This window comes from Meles meles, chromosome 1, assembly GCF_922984935.1.
Source record: "Meles meles chromosome 1, mMelMel3.1 paternal haplotype, whole genome shotgun sequence".
In the NCBI taxonomy this organism is placed as follows: Eukaryota; Metazoa; Chordata; class Mammalia; order Carnivora; family Mustelidae; genus Meles; species Meles meles.
The window spans coordinates 1,454,140-1,460,289 of NC_060066.1; positions in this window are offsets into that span (position 1 = coordinate 1,454,140).

Here is a 6,150-nt window from a genome sequence, read left to right on the forward strand (position 1 = left end):
TTGCTGTGTCCTCCCCAGGGCCTGAGAGGTGGGAATCCTCCAACAGAACGCCCACGGGAAGCACTCGAGGCTCAGAGGGAGGAAGGGCCCAGCGCGATGGAAGGGCCAGGCCCGCTTGTGCCGGTGCCCGCAGGGTCCGGGAGCCGCTCTCTTATCCATGGCCCCATGGCTCCTTCAGCTGTGCCTGGTGGGAGTGGGAGATGCCCACACCCCCCGCAGCAGCCCTTCTCCACGGCTGATGGGGTCTGGAGGGTGCAAATCCCTTCCCTCCTTCAGGGAATCTGGGCAGGACCAGATGACCAAGGGTCCCTCAGTGCAGGCAGGGTAGTCTCAGCAAGGGAGCTACCCCTCCTCCTCACTGCCTTGCCGGGAGCTCAGTGCCTGGTTAATGGTAGGTCAGTAAATACTTACCAGACAGGGGTCTGTCTCATTTTTCTCAACAGGGAATAACTAATATAAAAATGAGCTTTAAAAAAATTGGAGAGCAAGGTCCTGAGACGTCACTAATGAAACCTGGTGGCAGAGGAGACCAGCTTTTGGATGGCCAGTGCTGACATGTTGCAGACAACGTTGGACCAGGGGAAATAGTGGGGTGCAGGAAGAAAGTAGTCGAGGCTTATTTGTATCCATTTTTACACAAATGTATGTATCTACCTGGAGAGAGAGAGAAAGAGGAGTCCTTGCAGGGGAGGGGCAGAGGGAGAAAGAGTCCCAAGCCAACTCCCCACTGAACATGGAGCCCAATGCCAGGCTGATTGTAGGACCCGGAGATCACCCTGAGCTGAAACCAAGAGTCAGACGCTCAACTGACTGAGCCACCCAGGCTCCCCTATTTGTATTCAATTTTACATGAAAAATGAAGCTGTAATGATTTCACCTGTCCCGTGGGGAGTAGATTCTACAAGAGAGCTACGTAATCAGGGGTGTGAGCGAACCATATGTTCGGGAACGAAAGCGTATGCTGTTAAATGTTTCAGACCATCGTTCTGTCATGGGCAAATCACCCAAGAACGTCTGGCCACACGATGCTCCCCCTCCAAAGAGGAGTCTGGAGGCCCAGCACCAGGGAGCAGAGCGTGGTCAGGACTCTGGAAATCAGATGCAGCGTGGGAGCCACTTCCGGCGGTCCTGCCGACGAACCGGAAACGTGTGGGGTGCAGAGTGGACTGAGGACCCGCGCTCGTCCCATGCAGATGTCACAGGCTCCTAGGGAAGAGCGATTGGCACGAGGAACTGAAGATGAGGGGAAGCCAGAAGAGTGCCCGGCCACCAGCGCCGAGTCATGCTGAGGCTGAGACGTGCTTGGCGACAGCATGGGGCCCTGGCTGGTGGCTCATTGAGAGCCCAGAGCTGAGCCTAGGAGCCTCTATGGTCCCAAATGGAGAGCCCAGCCCCAGATCCCCGGTAGGCATGCACAGGCCAGGCCTGGGGAAGGGGCTGCGGGGTGTGGTGGGGGGCCCACCTCTGGTCACTCTGTGGGCAAGCCACCCCCATCCACAACAGCAGTTCCTAACACAAAGGCCTGCCCCTTTCCCCCTCAGCCTCTTTAAGCCTGGGCCTCTGAGCAGAGAGAACCAGAAGGTCGGGGATGGGCAGGTACAGACAGAACGTGCTTTGGGGGCTCTGCTTTCAGTTCACATGATTCCTTTCTCTCTGTGTGTATTTGCTCTTAGGGATAAATCCACATTTCTACTATGTTTCAAAGCAGTGCTCAAAGGATTGTCTGGTGGGCGACTCGTTGGAGCCGGTGGGTGACTTGTTGGATGGGATAACCAAGTCCTTTGTCCAAACTCTTAAAGCCTATGCCTTTCTGTATGCAAGGAGCTGTCGTGGGATGTTAAGCAATGAAGAGGGGCTGGACCTCCCAGACCCAGTGTACAGACCAGGCGGGAGCATGAGCGTCGCCGGGAGCAGCCGTGCTTGGCTGGTGCTCTACCTGTAGAGTTGCTCCTGCCTACTCGGGTCAACACTGATCCGTGGAGGAGTGTTGGGGGGGAAGTTGCAAAAGACGGAGGCTGCTGAATCCAGCGCTGACAGTGAAGAAGTGTCTCTATGCGTGGTAAGGATCATCTGTCGTCGTGAAGTCATTGCAGTAACAGAGTCTCAGCACCAAGTAGAGAAACACTGAACAAAGCAACATATTAAAATTAATAAGGCTGTAAGAATGAGAAGCCCCAAAAGGAGATTTATCTATCCATCACCAGTCTCCAGAATTAACTTTGTCAAGGTCTGTTTAAGAGTCTGGTTTATTATTTTTTTTTTACTTATCTGGAGTTTTGGGGTCGGTAGACACAGTGTAGTTTTCAATTAGTGCCCGTGGCGTTGGCCAATGTCTGTGAGGCTGAACTCACAAATGCAGGGCTGTTGTCTGACCCAATCATGAGAGGCAACCCAAACCTAGGAATTATTTTTTAGTAGCTTTTGGCTGCCATTCCTGTCTTTTTGTGTTTGGCAGAAAAAGCCTCTACCCAGCCTGAAAAGGTATCCACAAAAACTAACATATACTTGTGTCCATATTTTCCAGGTTTCATCTTTGTAAAATCTATTTCCCAATAAATTCCTGGTTCCTTACCTCTTTCTCTTTTCCCTGTTTCCATTTTAGTTCCTCCCGCATTTACCGCCTGACACTGAGCACATTTATCAACCACATCCTGAGCCATACGCCCTAACTTAGAAACCTGGAACTGCTTGCCCAGAGCTCCTTAAGCTTGCGTGTCCCCAAATGAGTGCCCTGATGTATTTGGCTCACTAATTTCTTCTAGTCTTTGAGGAAGAATTAACTTTCCTGTTCTAGTCTTAGCCCAGTCCCCTTTATAATCTAATTTAGTCCATTTTGTAAACATATTTGCATCGTTGACCAGGAGGGCCGTGACAGCAATTATGTGGAGGCAAGGGGGGAACCCAGCCGCTACTGGATCTAGTTTCTTGCTAAGATAGGCTACTGGCCTTTGCCAAGGCCCCAGAGTCCGAGTCAAAACTCCTTCAGTCACTCCTGCTTTTTCATCCACATACAAGTGGAAGGGTTTGGTAACATCTTGGATGGCCAGTGCTGGGGCACTCAGTAAGGCTGTTTGTAATTCCCAAAATGCTCCTTCTGCCTCAGCTGTCCACTCCACCGTAGTGAGTCCTCCCTTAGTCAGTTTGTAGAGGGGTCGCGCCATCTCCATGAGCCGCAGTATCCACAGCCTGCAGTATCCCACCGTCCCAAGGAACTCCCTCATGGAGATCGAAGCCTAAATAAGTGGCCTGGCTCTGACAGAGCTGTGCTTTCTTTGCTTGCCATCCGATACCCTTTTCCCTGCAGAGTCTGTAAGAGCTCTCGTCCCCCGCATACATGACTCATAGTTCTCAGCGGCTATTTCCATTATTCCCACTAACTCAGATTCTTCCTTTCAAATCCTTTAGAAGTTTTTGAAGTTTCCTCCTTATATCTGGGGCTGACTGACTGGCAAAAGTAAGATCATCTAAACGAGCTGACATGCAACTTCTCTGAAGCTTACCTCAAGTTGCCTCGCTTAGGTAAACAAACATTTAAAGACAATCAAATTTAGAATTTAACATCCATAAAGGCATGTTATCAAAACATAATTTTTCTCTGAAATGACCCTCATTTCCAGAGATAGCCAAATCAGGATCAATTTATTTGAAAAGCAAGTTCAGTTTTAACAAACTTGACCTATTATTTACATAAGTTCAGTAAGAACAGTGAGTGATCATATAGATCTTTTAGAATCTGCTTTGCTGGAACTTCTTATAAGGAATCTCTAGGTTGAACTTATAATAGCCTCTCCGGGCCAGAAGCCAAGCCATGTACTTGCCATCAAACATGCCTGCAATACCTGTCGATTTGGGTGAATTCCTCTTCCTGAGGTTCCCAAAGTATCCTGCCAGGAAGTGACATTCTTGACTCACCTGGTGAGGCTGCTGGGAACTCTGTAAGCAAGGCATCAGGCCAACAGTTCCAAGGGGCTTTATGGCTCCAGGTTTTATAAAGTCAACCTTAGTTCCTTTAGGCTGTCTGGTCATATCTGAGTCTTTTTTTCCAATATGATATTCCAGTCAAAGCCTTGGTAAAATAACCAGTTTCCAAAGGTGTCCTGTTACAAGGAGAGCAGATTCTTATTGAACTTATGCAAATGACTGATTGCCACGGAGGAAAGAATACTTACTGAGATCTTTTGCATTTTCGAGTGTTCATATAGAGAGAAAAGTTGAATGCTTTGATTTGTTTACAAATGAATATGTTTCCATTTCTCTAAGTTTCAGGTAACTTAAGGAAAAAGTGTACTTAGTCTGGAAGAGCAAACATTAGAGAACCAGCAATGTTTAAAATGAGATAAAACATTAAGAGATATAACTTTATAATCTTTTAGTTTGTTTAGTCCCATGTTATTAATTCTGGTTTAGTTTGAATGCAGCTTTTACTCCTGGAAATTCTTACCCGTTTCAGTCCCAGGATTTTTAACTTATTAAATATCTGTATTTGTCCTGAAAGTTCTTTATATGAATAAAATAAAACATAGAAACTGGGTTTTCTCTGGGAAGGCAAAGAGAAAACTATTTACATTTTTTAAACAGCAGATTAATTAATCCAGGAAAACTTTGTACTTGGGTGGATCATCAATATAGATTTGCCATAATACAGGGCTTTAGTCTTTCTTTCTTATATACTATGCCTCATTTGGACAGAAACATTTTACAGGAAAAGATTCATTAGTCTTTTTTCTCCTCTTAAGAATAAATCCATCAAAACTGACCTAATTTGGTCAAACTTTCAACATATTTCATTGTATCCTTTCAAGCTTATAAACCAAGGCAAATATAAGTCACTTCCCCCAGACCTTTTACGACTTACTCCATATCCTCAAGTTTATCTTCTTTCATGTTCTGGTGCAACCAGATTCTTTTTTTAAGACAAAACTACTCATTCTCTTAGGCCTTCTTTTTTTGTGTGTGTACAGTTAATCTTAGTCTGTCCTGACCATACCTAAAATTCCTTTCTGAAGATTTCCCTTCACAAACCTTCTACAACTTGCTTTTGCATTCAGGTTTTGTCCTAAGCCATTTCCTTCCAAACAACCATTTCATTTAGGACAAAATTACCTTCTCTTACTTTTAATAAAATGCATTTTCATTTCTTAAGTCTTTCTTACGTATCTTACTTTCCTACATACAGGGTTGTTTTCCTCATTTCCATTAATTAGCCTTACAGTTAGCAGAATTTTGTACTCTTAGAAACATCTTAATCTCTAGTGAAGACAAAATATAAACCAATTGTGAACAGTTACAACAGAATTCTTTAGATGGCAAATTATGAAACAGGTAAGCATAAAACATGTTTATTCTTAGTTTCTTTGCAGTAAGAAGTCAAAGGCACAAACCTATATCAAGTACTCAATGCTTTAGCATTTTAACCCATTCGGTTAAGACCTAGGTGTTCATAATTTAATTCCACTTGTCATCCAAGACTTTAAACTTTCAGGTTACCAGAGACTTTGAAAGCTACTTTAACAATTACCCATTAAAACTTTGAGACAGACAATTAACTATCAATTCAGTCATCTTTTGCTAACAGATTTTAACAAATAAGATGAGCTTATTTGACCTTCAGTAAACGTTGACAGAATAAAAGCTTCACGTTTACTACTGCAACTTTAAAGACATGTTTATCTTAATTAAACCAGCAAACTTAACTTAGTTCAAATACAGATTTATGCCCCACCTGGGCCCACTCCACTTCGAATGTTTACCTGAGACACGGGTGGGAAGATCTGGAATGGGGGGTGTTAGGTCCAGGGGCTGCTCTTCTTGTTCTCTGACAGTGGGGAGAGAAGGAGCTGTGGTGCAGGAAGCACCGAGGACGGTCTAGAGACCAGTCATGCAGGCTGCACCCAAGCTGGTGCAGAAACAGAAGGGGGAGACAGAAGAACAAAGTGGTGCCAGAAGGTGGAGAAAGGATTTCTAGTTTTAGAGAGTTTTCCTGGGTAAACCTTGTCACCTGACTGGGTGGCTTTACCTTGAAAATTCTTGAAATGCTGGAGAACAAGACTTAGGGGTGTCACAGGTCCCTTACTCTCTGCTTGCCCCATTTTTTCAAACACAACAAACAACAAAAAGACAAGACAAAGACAACCGAGACCCAGCGGCTCT